The sequence below is a fragment of the Schistocerca serialis genome, chromosome 4, assembly GCF_023864345.2.
Source record: "Schistocerca serialis cubense isolate TAMUIC-IGC-003099 chromosome 4, iqSchSeri2.2, whole genome shotgun sequence".
Lineage (NCBI taxonomy): Eukaryota > Metazoa > Arthropoda > Insecta > Orthoptera > Acrididae > Schistocerca > Schistocerca serialis.
In genome coordinates this window covers 707,953,235-707,971,693 of record NC_064641.1, presented here as the reverse complement: position 1 = coordinate 707,971,693, position 18,459 = coordinate 707,953,235, and the positions used below count along the sequence as shown (strand labels likewise).

The 18,459-nt window shown below is 44.9% G+C and overlaps 20 non-coding genes across 20 annotated transcripts; 12 read left to right on the top strand and 8 right to left on the bottom strand.

The window, feature by feature from the left end:
* Positions 1 to 221: 221 nt before the first annotated feature.
* On the bottom strand, positions 222 to 293 carry Trnaa-cgc (transfer RNA alanine (anticodon CGC)). Its single transcript has one exon. It is a non-coding gene; the product is annotated as a tRNA-Ala (tRNA).
* A 118-nt stretch (positions 294 to 411) lies between these two features.
* Trnaw-cca (transfer RNA tryptophan (anticodon CCA)) lies at positions 412 to 483 on the top strand. Its single transcript has one exon. It is a non-coding gene; the product is annotated as a tRNA-Trp (tRNA).
* Positions 484 to 801: 318 nt separating this feature from the next.
* On the top strand, positions 802 to 873 carry Trnac-gca (transfer RNA cysteine (anticodon GCA)). Its single transcript has one exon. It is a non-coding gene; the product is annotated as a tRNA-Cys (tRNA).
* A 276-nt stretch (positions 874 to 1,149) lies between these two features.
* Trnaa-cgc (transfer RNA alanine (anticodon CGC)) lies at positions 1,150 to 1,221 on the bottom strand. Its single transcript has one exon. It is a non-coding gene; the product is annotated as a tRNA-Ala (tRNA).
* A 118-nt stretch (positions 1,222 to 1,339) lies between these two features.
* On the top strand, positions 1,340 to 1,411 carry Trnaw-cca (transfer RNA tryptophan (anticodon CCA)). Its single transcript has one exon. It is a non-coding gene; the product is annotated as a tRNA-Trp (tRNA).
* A 6,574-nt stretch (positions 1,412 to 7,985) lies between these two features.
* On the bottom strand, positions 7,986 to 8,057 carry Trnaa-cgc (transfer RNA alanine (anticodon CGC)). Its single transcript has one exon. It is a non-coding gene; the product is annotated as a tRNA-Ala (tRNA).
* Positions 8,058 to 8,175: 118 nt separating this feature from the next.
* Trnaw-cca (transfer RNA tryptophan (anticodon CCA)) lies at positions 8,176 to 8,247 on the top strand. Its single transcript has one exon. It is a non-coding gene; the product is annotated as a tRNA-Trp (tRNA).
* A 318-nt stretch (positions 8,248 to 8,565) lies between these two features.
* On the top strand, positions 8,566 to 8,637 carry Trnar-gcg (transfer RNA arginine (anticodon GCG)). The gene has a single exon. It is a non-coding gene; the product is annotated as a tRNA-Arg (tRNA).
* A 276-nt stretch (positions 8,638 to 8,913) lies between these two features.
* On the bottom strand, positions 8,914 to 8,985 carry Trnaa-cgc (transfer RNA alanine (anticodon CGC)). The gene has a single exon. It is a non-coding gene; the product is annotated as a tRNA-Ala (tRNA).
* A 118-nt stretch (positions 8,986 to 9,103) lies between these two features.
* On the top strand, positions 9,104 to 9,175 carry Trnaw-cca (transfer RNA tryptophan (anticodon CCA)). Its single transcript has one exon. It is a non-coding gene; the product is annotated as a tRNA-Trp (tRNA).
* Positions 9,176 to 9,493: 318 nt separating this feature from the next.
* On the top strand, positions 9,494 to 9,565 carry Trnac-gca (transfer RNA cysteine (anticodon GCA)). The gene has a single exon. It is a non-coding gene; the product is annotated as a tRNA-Cys (tRNA).
* A 276-nt stretch (positions 9,566 to 9,841) lies between these two features.
* On the bottom strand, positions 9,842 to 9,913 carry Trnaa-cgc (transfer RNA alanine (anticodon CGC)). The gene has a single exon. It is a non-coding gene; the product is annotated as a tRNA-Ala (tRNA).
* A 118-nt stretch (positions 9,914 to 10,031) lies between these two features.
* On the top strand, positions 10,032 to 10,103 carry Trnaw-cca (transfer RNA tryptophan (anticodon CCA)). The gene has a single exon. It is a non-coding gene; the product is annotated as a tRNA-Trp (tRNA).
* Positions 10,104 to 15,994: 5,891 nt separating this feature from the next.
* Trnaa-cgc (transfer RNA alanine (anticodon CGC)) lies at positions 15,995 to 16,066 on the bottom strand. The gene has a single exon. It is a non-coding gene; the product is annotated as a tRNA-Ala (tRNA).
* Positions 16,067 to 16,184: 118 nt separating this feature from the next.
* On the top strand, positions 16,185 to 16,256 carry Trnaw-cca (transfer RNA tryptophan (anticodon CCA)). The gene has a single exon. It is a non-coding gene; the product is annotated as a tRNA-Trp (tRNA).
* Positions 16,257 to 16,574: 318 nt separating this feature from the next.
* Trnac-gca (transfer RNA cysteine (anticodon GCA)) lies at positions 16,575 to 16,646 on the top strand. Its single transcript has one exon. It is a non-coding gene; the product is annotated as a tRNA-Cys (tRNA).
* A 275-nt stretch (positions 16,647 to 16,921) lies between these two features.
* On the bottom strand, positions 16,922 to 16,993 carry Trnaa-cgc (transfer RNA alanine (anticodon CGC)). The gene has a single exon. It is a non-coding gene; the product is annotated as a tRNA-Ala (tRNA).
* A 118-nt stretch (positions 16,994 to 17,111) lies between these two features.
* On the top strand, positions 17,112 to 17,183 carry Trnaw-cca (transfer RNA tryptophan (anticodon CCA)). Its single transcript has one exon. It is a non-coding gene; the product is annotated as a tRNA-Trp (tRNA).
* Positions 17,184 to 17,848: 665 nt separating this feature from the next.
* Trnaa-cgc (transfer RNA alanine (anticodon CGC)) lies at positions 17,849 to 17,920 on the bottom strand. Its single transcript has one exon. It is a non-coding gene; the product is annotated as a tRNA-Ala (tRNA).
* Positions 17,921 to 18,038: 118 nt separating this feature from the next.
* Positions 18,039 to 18,110, top strand: Trnaw-cca (transfer RNA tryptophan (anticodon CCA)). The gene has a single exon. It is a non-coding gene; the product is annotated as a tRNA-Trp (tRNA).
* The last annotated feature ends 349 nt before the right edge of the window (positions 18,111 to 18,459 follow it).

Here is an 18,459-nt window from a genome sequence, read left to right as displayed (position 1 = left end):
TACGTGTTTGAGATGCACCCTGCACACTATACCGAAGGCTTTGGAGCAACATTTCAATGGGGGGTATCGGAGCCCAGGGTCTTGCAGGTCATCGTCCTCCCGCCATGAGGTCGAACTGTACGAAATCCACTTGCTTGGGGGAAGAATCTTGTACACTGAATTTTGTAGAATATGGTGATAGGCAAAAGTTTTCATGTACTGCTGCACGGAGAAACAAAAATTGGAGGAGCTGGGATTTGAACCCAGGACTTTCTGCATGCGAAGCAGACACTCTACCACTGAGTTACACCCCCGCCAGAGCAAGTACATCTGGGACGAGTGTCTCGTGGATCCTACTGTCATTATTTCTTAGGTTTGAACGGTACAATAAGTGTTCGAGGAACCTATTCATGACAAGACCTAAGCATCGTCGACTCCGTGGCGCAACGGTAGCGCGTCTGACTCCAGATCAGAAGGTTGCGTGTTCAAATCACGTCGGGGTCACAATGAAATTTTCGTTTACGAAAGCCATAGGCGAGTATGTCAGTTTAATCAGATACCAAACGATTACGGAGAACGGACGAACAGAACTTGCTTGAAAAAAGCTACTAGTGCAATTTTCGCGTTCTGACATTAAGGTGAAGGCGCCGACTCGCACTTTCTCCAGGCGCGAAGTGTCTAGTATTTTTGATATTTATATCGTTTAACGCTAATATATAACTGAAAGATAATGATTACGCAATATTTTGCTTGATTAGACGTCTTTAGCCAGGCAGAGTATAATATTTTTCCTTAAGTTATGGGAACAGAAAGATCGTGAAAGGGGGTATAGCTCAGTCGTAGAGCATTCGACTGCAGATCGAGAGGTCCCCGGTTCAATCCCGGGTGCCCCCTTGATTTTTCAGTATCTCGAAAAAAACAAATGACGATTGTCGCGGTGAGTTGCAAATACATGTTTGAGATGCACCCTGCACACTATACCGAAGGCTTTGGAGCAACATTTCAATGGGGGGGATCGGAGCCCAGGGTCTTGCAGGTCATCGTCCTCCCGCCATGAGGTCGAACTGTACGAAATCCACTTGCTTGGGGGAAGAATCTTGTACACTGAATTTTGTAGAATATGGTGATAGGCAAAAGTTTTCATGTACTGCTGCACGGAGAAACAAAAATTGGAGGAGCTGGGATTTGAACCCAGGACTTTCTGCATGCGAAGCAGACACTCTACCACTGAGTTACACCCCCGCCAGCGCAAGTACATCTGGGACGAGTGTCTCGTGGATCCTACTGTCATTATTTCTTAGGTTTGAACGGTACAATAAGTGTTCGAGGAACCTATTCATGACAAAACCTAAGCAGCGTCGACTCCGTGGCGCAACGGTAGCGCGTCTGACTCCAGATCAGAAGGTTGCGTGTTCGAATCACGTCGGGGTCACAATGAAATTTTCGTTTACGAAAGCCATAGGCGAGTATGTCAGTTTAATCAGATACCAAACGATTACGGAGAACGGACGAACAGAACTTGCTTGAAAAAAGCTACTAGTGCAATTTTCGCGTTCTGACATTAAGGTGAAGGCGCCGACTCGCACTTTCTCCAGGCGCGAAGTGTCTAGTATTTTTGATATTTATATCGTTTAACGCTAATATATAACTGAGAGATAATGATTACGCAATATTTTGCTTGATTAGACGTCTTTAGCCAGGCAGAGTATAATATTTTTCCTTAAGTTATGGGAACAGAAAGATCGTGAAAGGGGGTATAGCTCAGTCGCAGTCGCGCTTCATCTGTGCTACCGCGTGGATGTGTGTACTGCTGCGCTCCGATTGTGTTGTTTACATACGTGTTCTGCTGTTATCTCCTTTGTTGGCTGTCCGTTCATCTTCGTGTTTGTGTATCGTCGTTAGTGTTTGGCTGTTCATCACCGTTCTGTCACTCTCCGGAATTTCGGTTTTTTAACCGGAGTTTCATCCCTGTTCTGAATCATGTCTACGAACGTCAGGAAAAACACACTGGTCTTCGCTTTCGACAAGGAAACCCGTCATATCCAGCCAACGTCACTGGAAATACACGATTGGATTACTGAGGTAATTGGTGTTAACTCTGATTCCGTTCATACAATGCAGTTAGACAATGATAAATACTGTATTTTTGTTAAGTTTGAGAGCTCGGTGACGATAGATAGACTTTTAGCAAAGTGGGGTAGTGATGTAGAATTCATTCACAGAGACGGCTCGAAGAGCAAAGTTCGGATCTGGCGAGCTGATATTGTTTACACTACCGTTCGGGTGCTTAATTTACCTATTGAAATTGATAATGATTTAATTAAAGATGCGCTTTGCAAGTATGGTGACGTGAAATCTGTTAATAATGAACGTTGGTCTCGTCACTACAAACTGCAGTGTTTTAACGGAATTCGATCTGTGGAGATGGACATCAAGACCAATATTCCGTCTCATATATTTGTAAATGGATACAGGGCGCAGATTGTGTATTCAGGTCAAGTACCGAGCTGTCATGTTTGTAATGAGTCTGGCCACTTTAGACAGGATTGTCCTCGGCGGGTTTTTGTATTGAAAAGCAATCTAACGCAACGCCAGAAACTTACCCTAAATGATGTCTTGCCAAATAATGTATCTGTCCCGCTGGGTGTGGATACTGCCCAAGCAAACCACTCTGATATATCCGTAAATGATATTACTCAATTTCCATGTTTAGATAAAAAGGCTGATGTTGACACCCCCGCATCCTCCGAATTGCAGACAAAGAAACGGCCCCATGAGATAACTGATAGCTGTTCTGACGAAGAGTTGTCTGACAAATCTCACTCCGCACGCAAACAAAAACAATGCGAGGAGGAAGTATTGCCACAACTCCAGGAGATGCAGATGGAAGCTTGTAAACAATCAGAACGTAAACAATTGGTGGGAAACTGCGAAAATGGGGATGTTTCTAGCAATAACCGCGAAACATCAGGAGGGGACACAGTTTGCAAAGACGAGCAGCCTCCTGACAGTCACGAGAAACAATTAGTGTGTCTGGCTCAACCCTCTGTAACGGCTAGTGCTTCCCCGAAGGGTACTGACCACACGACAGGGCTAAGCAGTACAGGCCGTGTCGTACAGTTGGACGACCCGACGGGATCGGCGTCACAACCGACCACCACAAACCCGTCACAGAGCCTTCGGATGCACCACGAAGGAAGTTAAAGCCACAACCGAATGTCAATGCTCCTCGTAATCAAGCGAAGTTAAAGAGCGTGAAAAGTGACACGAAACCCCAAAATGTGCGTTATGAACCTGTCAGGCACGGGTCATTGAAAGAATCTCCTGAGGAACTTCCTGATAATCTATCTTCTACTGATTCAGGAGCGAAATCTCAAACCTAGATTGCAATAATACTGTAATTAGCAACCTCTCAATGGGACGTTCTGTTCTGTGTAAATTTTCTGTGTCTTCTAAGTAATAATTTAGTCGCATGTTATTTACTCACTGTCCTAACATCCAACGAGTAATAACGAAATGACCCAGTGTTATACTATTGCTACTGTCAATATTAATAAAATACGGTCGGCATTGAAAATAGCAGCGCTAAAAGAATTTTTATATGACTCGGGAACTGATATAGCCCTGCTGCAGGAAGTTGTCACGTCGGATTTAAATATTCCCGGGTATGTTGCTCACCTAAATGTCTCCCATGAAACTAGCGTGGGGACAGCTTTTTTAATCCGGGATGGGATTCCAGTAACGGAAGTAGAACGACTGGAATCTGGAAGGGGAATAGGGCTCAAGATTTATGACGTGTCCCTTATTAACTTGTATGTCCCTTCCGGCAGTTCACATAGATCTGACAGAACACGATTTTTTAAAGACGAGGTAATATACTTATTACGCAAAAACCCCAGTCACCTTATAATGGGGGGTGATTTTAATTGCGTCCTCAACAGGAAAGATCAGAGTCCAAATTTTAATTATTCTGCTGAATTAAAACATCTCGTCACTAGCTTAAAGCTAAAGGATGCTTGGGAATGCAAACACCCTGCTGTTGTCGAGTACACTTATGCAACTTCCAAAGCATGTAGCAGAATCGACAGATTCTACATTACCGACAATCTCGAAACGGCTTTATTGAAAACAGAAACGGTTCCTGTCTACTTTTCGGACCATTCCGGTGTGTTGGCCTGTATAAATTTACAAGCGCAGCCAATACGCCGCTTCAAAAACCAGTGGAATTTAAATGTCTCGCTGTTACAAGACCGTGAATTAGAAGATCAGATAAAAGACGCATGGACGTTATGCCTGCGTGCTCTTCCTAGATACGCGACTACCATAGAATGGTGGACAAAAATGACAAAGCCGAAACTTAGAAAGACGATAATGCAATATAGCTTTCAGAGGGCCAGAGATCTTAAGAACACTATAGAGTTCTATTACTCAGTACTCAGAGAGCTATACGGTCAAACATCTGGTTCACATCTTCGCCTGACAGATATCAAAAAAATTAAGGCTAAATTACTCAGCATTAAGAGGCATCAACTGGAAGGACTTAAAATAAAATCCAAGGCGAAATCTGTCTCAGAGGACGAAACAACTTCCCTATACCACCTTCTGAAGCACGCTCAAAACAGAAGAACAATGCTTATCGACGAATTACGGACGACGAATGGTACAAGTCTTAGGACACAGAAAGAGATTTTGAATGAGATCTATCGCTACTTCGATAACTTATATTCCGAAAATTCCAGCTGCGAGGAATCTATTGATGATTTCCTCGACTTTCTTGTGCCACAGCTGACGGATGATGACAACGTTACCTTCCTGTCGCACGTCTGTAATGAGGACGTTTATGTGACTCTGTGTACCTCCCCTCTGAAAAAATCCCCAGGGCCTGATGGTCTACCTGCAGAATTTTACGTCCGCTATTGGCCGATAGTGGGAGGGACAATTACAGTGATTGTAAATGAAGTTCTTCAGGGCGCAATGATACCCTCTGAATTTAAAGAAAGTAAAATAGTCCTTATCCCCAAAACTAAAGGACACAAAGATCTTACTAACTTCCGACCGATTTCGTTGCTCAATGCGGACTATAAAATAATAGCAAGAATTCTCAACAAGAAAATTTCATCCTTAGCAAGTAGACTGATTAGTCCGTATCAACACTGCATTGCAGGTAAAACTCTGTTTCACAATTTAGCGGAATTTCGGGATATAATTGCAATCACTTCCGTCACTAACATCAAATGTGCCCTGGTTTTCCTGGATTTTCATAAAGCATTCGATCTCGTGAATCATATCTACCTTTTCAAGACGTTAAAAAAGCTCGGTTTCCAGGAACGAGCCTTAAACGTAATAAAAAACGTGGCGACAGGAATAAACGCATGCATAGCAGTTAACAGTCAGGCTACGAGAAAATTCCAAATACGACGCGGTGTTCCTCAGGGAAGCCCCCTTTCTATGTCACTATTTGCCATTTCACTGGACCCATTTCTTAAACGTATTCACGATAAATTAACAGGTATAACACTGTCAGGGTGCAAAACAGCTATAAAAGCTTATGCTGATGATGTAGGCGTCATAATCAGAAATAATGACGATGTAGCTACGTTAGCTGCAGTGATTCAGAATTACTGCAGTGCGTCTGGGGCAAATTCAAATGAAAAGAAAAGCAAAATTTTACATCTTAGGGGTTTTGAGCACATAAACGTAGAGTGGGCAAAGTTGGTCAGGCAGCATACGACGCTTGGTGTCACATTGACCGCATGCCCAATGAAAATGACTGCGTTGAATTGGAAAGCTGCGGCACGGAAAGTGCAGGGTGCTGTAATGGAAAATTTATCACGGAATATGAATCAGATTCAGAGGATTAAGTACATCAACACGTGTATCTTAGCTACAGCATACCACACCGCTCAGCTCTTTCCACTACCCAAAATGATAGCCAAGAACATAACGTCCAGAATCACAAATTTTCTGTGGAAAGGAGAACTGTTTCGAGTAACCGCCAAAGTGGCTACCTTACATCCCCGAAATGGTGGTTTAGGTCTCATCAATATTACCAACAAAGCCTCTGCACTCTTCGTCAAAAGGCAATTAACTATCATTAGAGAAGTACCGGAAACTATTTCAAGCCGACTTTTTGAAATTCTAAAACCTCGCAGCCTGCAGCCTCCTATTGATGTGCAAAAAATTAACAATCGTCTCCAGCACGTGCGAGCCTTTTATATTGAACTTAGCTACTTGAGGGACGAAGTTACACGGCTACGTCAGCTAACGTCAAGAGATATTATGCGGGTCTGGGAGACGTGTGAAGGAAAGAATAAAGTAGAGAGACAGTTTCCTCACATACACTGGACTGCTATCTGGCAAAACATCCATTTTAAAGTTTTATCTTCTGACATAAGAACAGCATGGTACAAAGCCGTTAATAATATCATTAGCACCAACGAAAGATTATATGAAATTGGCCTCAGTGACACCAATCTATGTCAACGATGTCGACTAGTGGACACAATTATCCATCGATACACTTGTGGCGGCAATATACATATCTGGAATTGGCTCAAAGTGCAAATAGCTCTCATTACAAGGTCTTCACCTCAGTACATCTCGCTGTCAGTGCTGCACAGACCACAAGACCGTTATTTTCCAGAGACGAAGAATAATGCCGTCTATTGGCTCCTAGGAAATTATGTAACTTACGTAACTCATGACGCTGGAACTGACACCGTTACAGATTTCAAGATATACTTACAGTGCAAATACCACAAAATACGTACGTATGCAGACCACAAGAAGAAATATGGTAATATGCTACAAATTATATTTGATAGAATGGGGATAGGCTAAACACCATCAACCTAAAGCACACAGTATTGAGTGACTATATTACTATGTGCAGAATTATTGTCTGTTTCATTTCTTATACTTTCATTTTTGTTGATTTTCCACTATGACAAAATGGTCAAAAACGACAACAAATAAAAAATTAAAAAAAATTAAACAAAAAATGAAGGCAGGAACAACAAGTAGAAGATTGAGTTATATTTTTCATTTTATGCACATGGAGAGCCATTACTTATTTCACGAACGAATTCCTTTCATTTAATCATGATAATATAAAAAACCATAAAAAAAGAGGAAATACTAATTAGAAAAAATTAAAAACAAAAAAAATAAAAAAAAATAAAAAAAAACAAAAAAAATAAATTTGCTAAAGTGGGCAGTTGTATTTTTGGATCATAGGAGCGACAAGGTCGAAAATCAGTAATGGGTATAGTGGAGACATTGTGGCCAGGCCTCAGATTATTCTTGACCCCTGCCCACTTTGCCTCCTTCTGCCTATTACTTATAAAAAAATTTAAAAAAAAAAGTGGTTAAGGAAAAAAAAAGTGGTATAATAAAAAAAAAGCGGTCTAAGGCGCCAGACTCAAGGAAAAACCTTGGCTGCAGTAGCAGCTAGAGCCTTCTGGTCCTCGAATGAGGGCGCGGGTTCGTATCCCACTCCTGACACAGAAAAAAAAAAAGTAAAAAAAAAAAATAAAAAAAAGTGGCTAGGATACCTGGCTTTCACCCAGGAGACCCGGGTTCGATTCCCGGTACCGGAACGGAATTTTTCGGAAAAAGTCACGACAAGTTTTGTAAAAAAAAAAAAAAATAAAAAAATAAAAAATAAAAAAAAGTCGTAGAGCATTCGACTGCAGATCGAGAGGTCCCCGGTTCAATCCCGGGTGCCCCCTTCATTTTTCAGTATCTCGAAAAAAACAAATGACGATTGTCGCGGTGAGTTGCAGATACATGTTTGAGATGCACCCTGCACGCCATACCGAAGGCTTTGGAGCAACATTTCAATGGGGGGGATCGCAGCCCAGGGTCTTGCAGGTCATCGTCCTCCCGCCATGAGGTCGAACTGTACGAAATCCACTTGCTTGGGGGAAGAATCTTGTACACTGAATTTTGTAGAATATGGTGATAGGCAAAAGTTTTCATGTACTGCTGCACGGAGAAACAAAAATTGGAGGAGCTGGGATTTGAACCCAGGACTTTCTGCATGCGAAGCAGACACTCTACCACTGAGTTACACCCCCACCAGAGCAACTACATCTGGGACGAGTGTCTCGTGGATCCTACTGTCATTATTTCTTAGGTTTGAACGGTACAGTAAGTGTTCGAGGAAGCTATTCATGACAAGACCTTAGCAGCGTCGACTCCGTGGCGCAACGGTAGCGCGTCTGACTCCAGATCAGAAGGTTGCGTGTTCAAATCACGTCGGGGTCACAACGAAATTTTCGTTTACGAAAGCCATAGGCGAGTATGTCAGTTTAATCAGATACCAAACGATTACGGAGAACGGACGAACAGAACTTGCTTGAAAAAAGCTACTAGTGCAATTTTCGCGTTCTGACATTAAGGTGAAGGCGCCGACTCGCACTTTCTCCAGGCGCGAAGTGTCTAGTATTTTTGATATTTATATCGTTTAACGCTAATATATAACTGAGAGATAATGATTACGCAATATTTTGCTTGATTAGACGTCTTTAGCCAGGCAGAGTATAACATTTTTCCTTCAGTTATGGGAACAGAAAGATCGTGAAAGGGGGTATAGCTCAGTCGTAGAGCATTCGACTGCGGATCGAGAGGTCCCCGGTTCAATCCCGGGTGCCCCCTTCATTTTTCAGTATCTCGAAAAAAACAAATGACGATTGTCGCGGTGAGTTGCAGATACATGTTTGAGATGCACCCTGCACGCCATACCGAAGGCTTTGGAGCAACATTTCAATGGGGGGGATCGCAGCCCAGGGTCTTGCAGGTCATCGTCCTCCCGCCATGAGGTCGAACTGTACGAAATCCACTTGCTTGGGGGAAGAATCTTGTACACTGAATTTTGTAGAATATGGTGATAGGCAAAAGTTTTCATGTACTGCTGCACGGAGAAAGAAAAATTGGAGGAGCTGGGATTTGAACCCAGGACTTTCTGCATGCGAAGCAGACACTCTACCACTGAGTTACACCCCCGCCAGAGCAAGTACATCTGGGACGAGTGTCTCGTGGATCCTACTGTCATTATTTCTTAGGTTTAAACGGTACAGTAAGTGTTCGAGGAAGCTATTCATGACAAGACCTTAGCAGCGTCGACTCCGTGGCGCAACGGTAGCGCGTCTGACTCCAGATCAGAAGGTTGCGTGTTCAAATCACGTCGGGGTCACAACGAAATTTTCGTTTACGAAAGCCATAGGCGAGTATGTCAGTTTAATCAGATACCAAACGATTACGGAGAACGGACGAACAGAACTAACTTGAAAAAAGCTACTAGTGCAATTTTCGCGTTCTGACATTAAGGTGAAGGCGCCGACTCGCACTTTCTCCAGGCGCGAAGTGTCTAGTATTTTTGATATTTATATCGTTTAACGCTAATATATAACTGAGAGATAATGATTACGCAATATTTTGCTTGATTAGACGTCTTTAGCCAGGCTGAGTATAATATTTTTCCTTCAGTTATGGGAACAGAAAGATCGTGAAAGGGGGTATAGCTCAGTCGTAGAGCATTCGACTGCAGATCGAGAGGTCCCCGGTTCAATCCCGGGTGCCCCCTTCATTTTTCAGTATCTCGAAAAAAACAAATGACGATTGTCGCGGTGAGTTGCAGATACATGTTTGAGATGCACCCTGCACGCCATACCGAAGGCTTTGGAGCAACATTTCAATGGGGGGGATCGCAGCCCAGGGTCTTGCAGGTCATCGTCCTCCCGCCATGAGGTCGAACTGTACGAAATCCACTTGCTTGGGGGAAGAATCTCGTACACTGAATTTTGTAGAATATGGTGATAGGCAAAAGTTTTCATGTACTGCTGCACGGAGAAAGAAAAATTGGAGGAGCTGGGATTTGAACCCAGGACATTCTGCATGCGAAGCAGACACTCTACCACTGAGTTACACCCCCGCCAGAGCAAGTACATCTGGGACGAGTGTCTCGTGGATCCTACTGTCATTATTTCTTAGGTTTAAACGGTACAGTAAGTGTTCGAGGAACCTATTCATGACAAGACCTAAGCAGCGTCGACTCCGTGGCGCAACGGTAGCGCGTCTGACTCCAGATCAGAAGGTTGCGTGTTCAAATCACGTAGGGGTCACAATGAAATTTTTGTTTACGAAAGCCATAGGCGAGTATGTCAGTTTAATCAGATACCAAACGATTACGGAGAACGGACGAACAGAACTTGCTTGAAAAAAGCTACTAGTGCAATTTTCGCGTTCTGACATTAAGGTGAAGGCGCCGACCCGCACTTTCTCCAGGCGCGAAGTGTCTAGTATTTTTGATATTTATATCGTTTAACGCTAATATATAACTGAGAGATAATGATTACGCAATATTTTGCTTGATTAGACGTCTTTAGCCAGGCAGAGTATAATATTGTTCCTTAAGTCAGTTCCGCTTTAGACGCCGTGCAGTGTGGACGTGCCTAGTCTTCCGCTCCGCCGTAGCGTTACGTATAGTGGACTATCGTTTTTGTTTACGTGTTGTGTTGCAACTTCTGAGAGTGTTTCTCCGTCGTTGTTTCGTACCTTGTGTTACTTTCTGTCCTTATTTGAGTGTTTTTTTTTTTTTTTGTGTAGCGGTTTCGACCGCATATTTTGAAAATGTCGTCCCAGGTTATTCCTCGTCAGGCTACAGTTAGTTTTGCTTTTGACAAGTCAACCCGCCATGTGCAACCTAGTTCTCTTGAGATTCATGATTGGTTGGTAGATACCTTTGGTGTTCATTCGGATCAGGTGCACACTGCTTATTTTGATACCGAACTGTATGTTTTCTTTGTTAAGTTTATGGACCCACTTCAGGTTGATAAAATACTTTCTAAATACGGTCATCAAGTTCTCTTTCGGCATCGGGATGATTCTGTAAGTACCGTGCTGCTTTCCAATGCTTCCATTACGTACACCAGTGTTCGTGTTTACAACCTTCCACCGGAGGTGGATAATGTCTATCTTAAGGAGGGTCTACAGAAGTATGGTGATGTAAAGAGTATTCGCCTTGAACGCTGGTCAAGCCAACATCGCCTGCAATGTTACAGTGGTATTCGTTCAGTCGAAATGCACGTTAAGCAGAATATTCCATCTCACCTGCAGATCGGTGGATATCGTGTCCATGTAACGTATAGTGGTCAGGTTGGCACCTGTTTTTTGTGCAATGAAAGTGGTCACGTGCGTACCGACTGTCCGCGGAGAGTTTTTGTTTTAAAAAATTCTCTCGAACAGCGTCGCAAGTTAACGGTCGCTGACCTCGTTGCAGGTGGTTCTGCTCTTGGTGTAGCACAGTCCAGTGGTAGTAGCGCCCCGCCACAGGTTTTGCGCACCCCTGACACAGAATTTCCTCGTTTGCGTGCTAACTCTGATATTGTTCCGTCTGTCCCTCAGGTGGGTGTGCCACTTTTGAATAATAAGAGGCGTCGCCCACACGATGGAAATAGTACGGATGAGGATCTCCCTGAGATGCCCCAGTCCTAGCGACCGGCATCCTCCGAGCCACTGTGTACTGTAGCTGCTCCCTGCCCTCCTGAGGTAGCGGTTCCGGTGGCGGCTGCTGGCGCCCCTCCGGCCTCCGACGCAGCTTCTCTCGAGTCGGGTCGTCGGTCGGGCCTGTTGGCGCCGTCTTCCGAACCGACTTCGATGTCACAACAAATGGAGCCGCGACAACTTCCTGCTTCGCTGCCCCATACCTCTGCCAGCGGAGCTGCTCCGCTTCCTTCCAACTCTGCGGCCTCGGACCTTCCTGCTCACGTTTCGCCTCCGTGCAGTCCATGTTTGCCGGAAGCTAGTGCAGGTGTTGACAATTCCGTTTTGTCGGATGTTGCCCCCGCGACCCCGGATCCCGCATGTGGACCGGCGCGGGTGGTGTCGGATACAGAACTTGACCCTCCTACGTCACCGGCGGCTGAAGCTTCCTTGCCCGTCAGCCGACGCAAGTTACGCGTTCAGCCGAACGTTAATGCTGTTCGTAAAAAACCGAAACGTAAGGGATCCGCGGAACGGGGTAGCAGTCCCCCTCCCTCGGATGCCTCCGTCACCCCTGCTATGGACTGTGACGCTGGTGCGTCGGTGTAGGTGATTTGTTTTCTCGCTTTTCTCTCTATGGTTCAAGCATACACCTTTCTTACCTTAAATGTTAACCGTATTGAGTCCGACGTTCGCATTGCCTCTTTGCGGCAGTTTATTTACGACGCCTGTGCGGACGTAGTGTTTTTGCAGGAAGTGTTGTTTTCTGATCTCTCTCTACCTGGATTTCAAACTGTTTTTAATGTCGCGCCGGAATATTCAACAGGAACTGCTCTTTTCTTTCGAGAGGGCATTCCTATTACTGACATTGAATTCCTTGACTCTGGCCGTGGGATTGGTTGTCGTCTTTTTGATCTCCGCCTCGTTGTTTTGTATGCCCCCTCTGGTTCGGGTCACACTGTGGCTCGATCGCGCTTTTATAAAGAAGAGCTTATTTATCTTTTGCGCCAGAGTCCTCGGAGTCTCCTGCTCGGAGGCGATTTTAATTGTGTTTTACGCCCTGAAGACCAGTCCCCCAATTTTAATTATTGCCGTGATTTACATGACATAGTACGTACGATGCATCTGCGTGATGTTTGGGAACACAAATATCCAACCCTGGTGAAATATACGTTTTTTACCGCGTCCTCATGCAGTAGACTCGACAGATTCTATTTATCTGATTTTTTATGTGATAAAATTCTTTCTGTCGATGTTATTCCTACTAGTTTTTCTGACCATTGTGCTTTTACTGCAACTGTAAATCTTAGTCACCAACCTGCAAAACTTTATCGTTCCCAGTGGATGTTAAATGTTTCCCACCTTGCCGACAGTGATATGGATGATGTTATAAGTGGCGTGTGGGAGCGATGTCTTCGCTCTGTCCCGCGATACCCCTCCTTGCTGGTTTGGTGGACTGCGTTTGCCAAGCCCAAGATTCGTCAGACTTTGATTTTTTACTGTGCTGCAAGGGCGCGTGATTTTAAGAACACGCATGAATATTACTACTCTGTCCTGCGTGAACTATATGACGCGGCGGGTACCTCTCCTCTGCGGATCCATGATGTTCGTCGTATTAAAGCCAAGCTCTTGAGCCTTAAACGACGACAGATGGATTGTCTGCGAGTTAAGTCGAAACCTCACTCTCTTGTTGAAGGTGAACTGACATCCTTGTACCACCTGCTACGGCATCAGACTCGTCGTCGTCGCTCCTTCATCTCTTCTCTTACGGTGGATGATGGACGACAGCTTATTGCACAGGAGGAAATGATTCGTGCTCTTCACCAATATTACACTAGTCTCTATTCTGCCGATGATTCTGGTGAGTCTCTTTCGGAAGATGTCTTTGGGGATCTAACTGCGACGATCGCGCCTGACGCGAACGGCGAATTTCTCCGGGAGTTCCAGGTAGATGATGTTTTCGATTTTATTGCTCGCTCTCCGTCCAGTAACTCGCCGGGTCCAGACGGCCTGCCTAAAGAATTTTATCTCCGTTTTTGGCCTCTTTTGGGTGGCATTTTTACGCAGATTTTAAATGAGATTGTCAGGGGGATGGATGTGCCTGCCGATTTTAAAGTAGGGAAAATTGTTTTAATTCCGAAGTCCTCTGGTCGTTTATCTGCTGCCAATCTTCGTCCGCTCACATTGCTGAATTTTGACTACAAGACAGCTGCTAGAGCGCTCAACAGCCGGTTGTCTTCTCTGCTTCGGGGTGTGATTGGTGCACATCAATGTTGTTTTCATGATAGATCTATTCTGACACCAGTAGCCGAATATCGGGATGTTGTCTCGGTTGCGGCGGTTACAAACGTACATTGTGCCTTTGCCTTCCTTGATTTTTATAAGGCTTTTGATCACGTCAGTCATGTGTTTTTAGATCGTGTTTTAGGTACAATAGGTTTTAACGCTTCATCACGTGGTGTTCTTGGCAATTTGTATAGGGGAATAACAGCTCGGGTGTCAGTCAATGGGCAGCTGACGCCGCCCATTGCTATCCGCCGCGGAGTGCCTCAGGGTAGTCCGCTCTCTATGTCTTTATTCGTATTGTCCCTGGAACCGCTGCTTCGGACTATTGCGCTCAAGCTTCAGGGTATGTCCCTCTCTGGTGGGAAGCTCTCTGTTAAGGCATATGCGGATGATGTCGTTGTTCTCCTCCGTCAACGTGATGATATCCCGTTGTTAAAAGGGGCAGTTGATGCATACTGTCGTGTCTCTGGAGCGCGTCTCAATCAGGGTAAATGTAAGTTCCTTGATATTCGAGGATTTCGCGATGCTGACGTCCCTTGGGCCACTTTTGTCGATCGCCATACGTCCTTGGGGATTATCATTGATCGGTGTCCTCTAAAAATGGCGGCTCTCAATTGGAAATCTGTCACCGAGAAGATACAGGGGGCTCTGATGGTCCATGAGCAGCGCTCTGCTACCATTTTGCACAAAGTCAGAATTTTAGACACCTACGTTTTATGTAAAGCTTATTATGTTGCTCAGCTGTTCCCACTTCCCATGATGGTGGCGAAAAGGTTGCGCCAATTGTCTAGCAGGTTTATATGGAAGGGCCATCTATTCAAGTTACGTTACGAGGTAATGACGAAACCGCGTATCTCCGGAGGCTTGGGCCTCTCTGACATTACTCGCAAGGCGTCTGCTTTGTACGTCCGCCGAACGACTCTAATTGTTACGCAAGAAGTGACTTCAATTACACCCAGGCTTTTTACTGTTGTGCGTCCGGCGAGCCTTGCTCCACCTGTCGATGTCGGACGCCTAAATTTTAAGTTGAAACACATTCGGGAATTTTACATTGCGGTGAGTTACCTCGGTGACGTTTTCTTGCGGCGACCGGTGCCAACGACCAAGGGCTTGATTGCCCGCTGGGAGGGGCTGGCCGGTCCCAATCCAATAGAACTGGCGTCTCCACCTGTGTCCTGGAGGAACGTCTGCCGATCCACTCTATGGCCGTGGCGTCCACGTGGTATAGGGTAATAAATAATTTGGTTCCCACCAATGAACGACTGCACCGTATTGGTCTTTCTGACATGGACACCTGTACTCGGTGCGGTCTCGTGGATACCCTTGAACATCGATTTACCTGCTGTGGGCACCTTGCTAATTGGCGTTGGCTCAGGAAACAACTTGCTTTTGTCACTAGGTCTGCTGAAGCCGCTTATACTATTGACATCATCGTCCGGCCCGATTCTTCCTTTTTTCCGCGAACGAAGCTCCATACCGTCATGTGGTTGATTGGCCATTTCGTACATTTTGTCAACAGTTGTCATGAAGAGGATGGACACCTAGCGTTTCGGCAGTACATGCTTACTGCTTACTGGCAGCGCTTGCGATTGCCAGGCCTCCGAGATGATTTTGCAAATATGCTTAGCCTGACATTTGAAAGAGAGGGTGTTGGCTAAGGTCACCTGTGTGAGCCATTTTCTTTTATACTGTTTCTGGATTTGCCGCCTTTATGTATGTTTCTTCTCTACACCAGGACTGAAATTTTCGTGGACCTTTAGGGCGCACAAGAACAACAGCCGAGAGACCAAGAAAAAAAAAAAACAAAAAAAAAAGTGGTAGAGCCATGGTCTCGTAAACCAGGGTAAATTTATAAAAAAAAAAAAAGTGGTTAAGGCGTTAAAAAAATGGATAAGGCAAAAAAAAAAAAAAGTCGTAGAGCATTCGACTGCAGATCGAGAGGTCCCCGGTTCAATCCCGGGTGCCCCCTTCATTTTTCAGTATCTCGAAAAAAACAAATGACGATTGTCGCGGTGAGTTGCAAATACATGTTTGAGGAGCACCCTGCACGCCATATCGAAGGCTTTGGAGCAACATTTCAATGGGGGGGATCGCAGCCCAGGGTCTTGCAGGTCATCGTCCTCCCGCCATGAGGTCGAACTGTACGAAATCCACTTGCTTGGGGGAAGAATCTTGTACACTGAATTTTGTAGAATATGATGATAGGCAAAAGTTTTCATGTACTGCTGCACGGAGAAACAAAAATTGGAGGAGCTGGGATTTGAACCCAGGACTTTCTGCATGCGAAGCAGACACTCTACCACTGAGTTACACCCCCGCCAGAACAAGTACATCTGGGACGAGTGTCTCGTGGATCCTACTGTCATTATTTCTTAGGTTTGAACGGTACAGTAAGTGTTCGAGGAACCTATTCATGACAAGACCTAAGCAGCGTCGACTCCGTGGCGCAACGGTAGCGCGTCTGACTCCAGATCAGAAGGTTGCGTGTTCAAGTCACGTCGCGGTCACAATGAAATTTTCGTTTACGAAAGCCATAGGCGAGTATGTCAGTTTAATCAGATACCAAACGATTACGGAGAACGGACGAACAGAACTTGCTTGAAAAAAGCTACTAGTGCAATTTTCGCGTTCTGACATTAAGGTGAAGGCGCCGACTCGCACTTTCTCCAGGCGCGAAGTGTCTAGTATTTTTGATATTTATATCGTTTAATGCTAATATATAACTGAGAGATAATGATTACGCAATATTTTGCTTGATTAGACGTCTTTAGCCAGGCAGAGTATAATATTGTTCCTTAAGTTATGGGAACAGAAAGATCGTGAAAGGGGGTATAGCTCAGTCGTAGAGCATTCGACTGCAGATCGAGAGGTCCCCGGTTCAATCCCGGGTGCCCCCTTCATTTTCCAGTATCTCGAAAAAAACAAATGACGATTGTCGCGGTGAGTTGCAAATACATGTTTGAGATGCACCCTGCACGCCATATCGAAGGCTTTGGAGCAACATTTCAATGGGGGGGATCGCAGCCCAGGGTCTTGCAGGTCATCGTCCTCCCGCCATGAGGTCGAACTGTACGAAATCCACTTGCTTGGGGGAAGAATCTTGTACACTGAATTTTGTAGAATATGATGATAGGCAAAAGTTTTCATGTACTGCTGCACGGAGAACAAAAATTGGAGGAGCTGGGATTTGAACCCAGGACTTTCTGCACGCGAAGCAGACACTCTACCACTGAGTTACACCCCCGCCAGAACAAGTACATCTGGGACGAGTGTCTCGTGGATCCTACTGTCATTATTTCTTAGGTTTGAACGGTACAATAAGTGTTCGAGGAACCTATTCATGACAAGACCTAAGCAACGTCGACTCCGTGGCGCAACGGTAGCGCGTCTGACTCCAGATCAGAAGGTTGCGTGTTCAAATCACGTCAGGGTCACAATGAAATTTTCGTTTACGAAAGCCATAGGCGAGTATGTCAGTTTAATCAGATACCAAACGATTACTGAGAACGGACGAACAGAACTTGCTTGAAAAAAGCTACTAGTGCAATTTTCGCGTTCTGGCATTAAGGTGAAGGCGCCGACTCGCACTTTATCCAGGCGCGAAGTGTCTAGTATTTTTGATATTTATATCGTTTAATGCTAATATATAACTGAGAGATAATGATTACGCAATATTTTGCTTGATTAGACGTCTTTAGCCAGGCAGAGTATAATATTGTTCCTTAAGTTATGGGAACAGAAAGATCGTGAAAGTGGGTATAGCTCAGTCGTAGAGCATTCGACTGCAGATCGAGAGGTCCCCGGTTCAATCCCGGTTCCCCCTTCATTTTTCAGTATCTCGAAAAAAACAAATGACGATTGTCGCAGTGAGTTGCAAATACATGTTTGAGATGCACCCTGCACGCCATATCGAAGGCTTTGGAGCAACATTTCAATGGGGGGGATCGCAGCCCAGGGTCTTGCAGGTCATCGTCCTCCCGCCATGAGGTCGAACTGTACGAAATCCACTTGCTTGGGGGAAGAATCTTGTACACTGAATTTTGTAGAATATGATGATAGGCAAAAGTTTTCATGTACTGCTGCACGGAGAAACAAAAATTGGAGGAGCTGGGATTTGAACCCATGACTTTCTGCATGCGAAGCAGACACTCTACCACTGAGTTACACCCCCGCCAGAACAAGTACATCTGGGACGAGTGTCTCGTGGATCCTACTGTCATTATTTCTTAGGTTTGAACGGTACAGTAAGTGTTCGAGGAACCTATTCATGACAAGACCTAAGCAGCGTCGACTCCGTGGCGCAACGGTAGCGCGTCTGACTCCAGATCAGAAGGTTGCGTGTTCAAATCACGTCGGGGTCACAATGAAATTTTCGTTTACGAAAGCCATAGGCGAGTATGTCAGTTTAATCAGATACCAAACGATTACGGAGAACGGACGAACAGAACTTGCTTGAAAAAAGCTACTAGTGCAATTTTCGCATTCTGACATTAAGGTGAAGGCGCCGACTCGCACTTTCTCCAGGCGCGAAGTGTCTAGTATTTTTGATATTTATATCGTTTAATGCTAATATATAACTGAGAGATAATGATTACGCAATATTTTGCTTGATTAGACGTCTTTAGCCAGGCAGAGTATAATATTGTTCCTTAAGTTATGGGAACAGAAAGATCGTGAAAGGGGGTATAGCTCAGTCGTAGAGCATTCGAC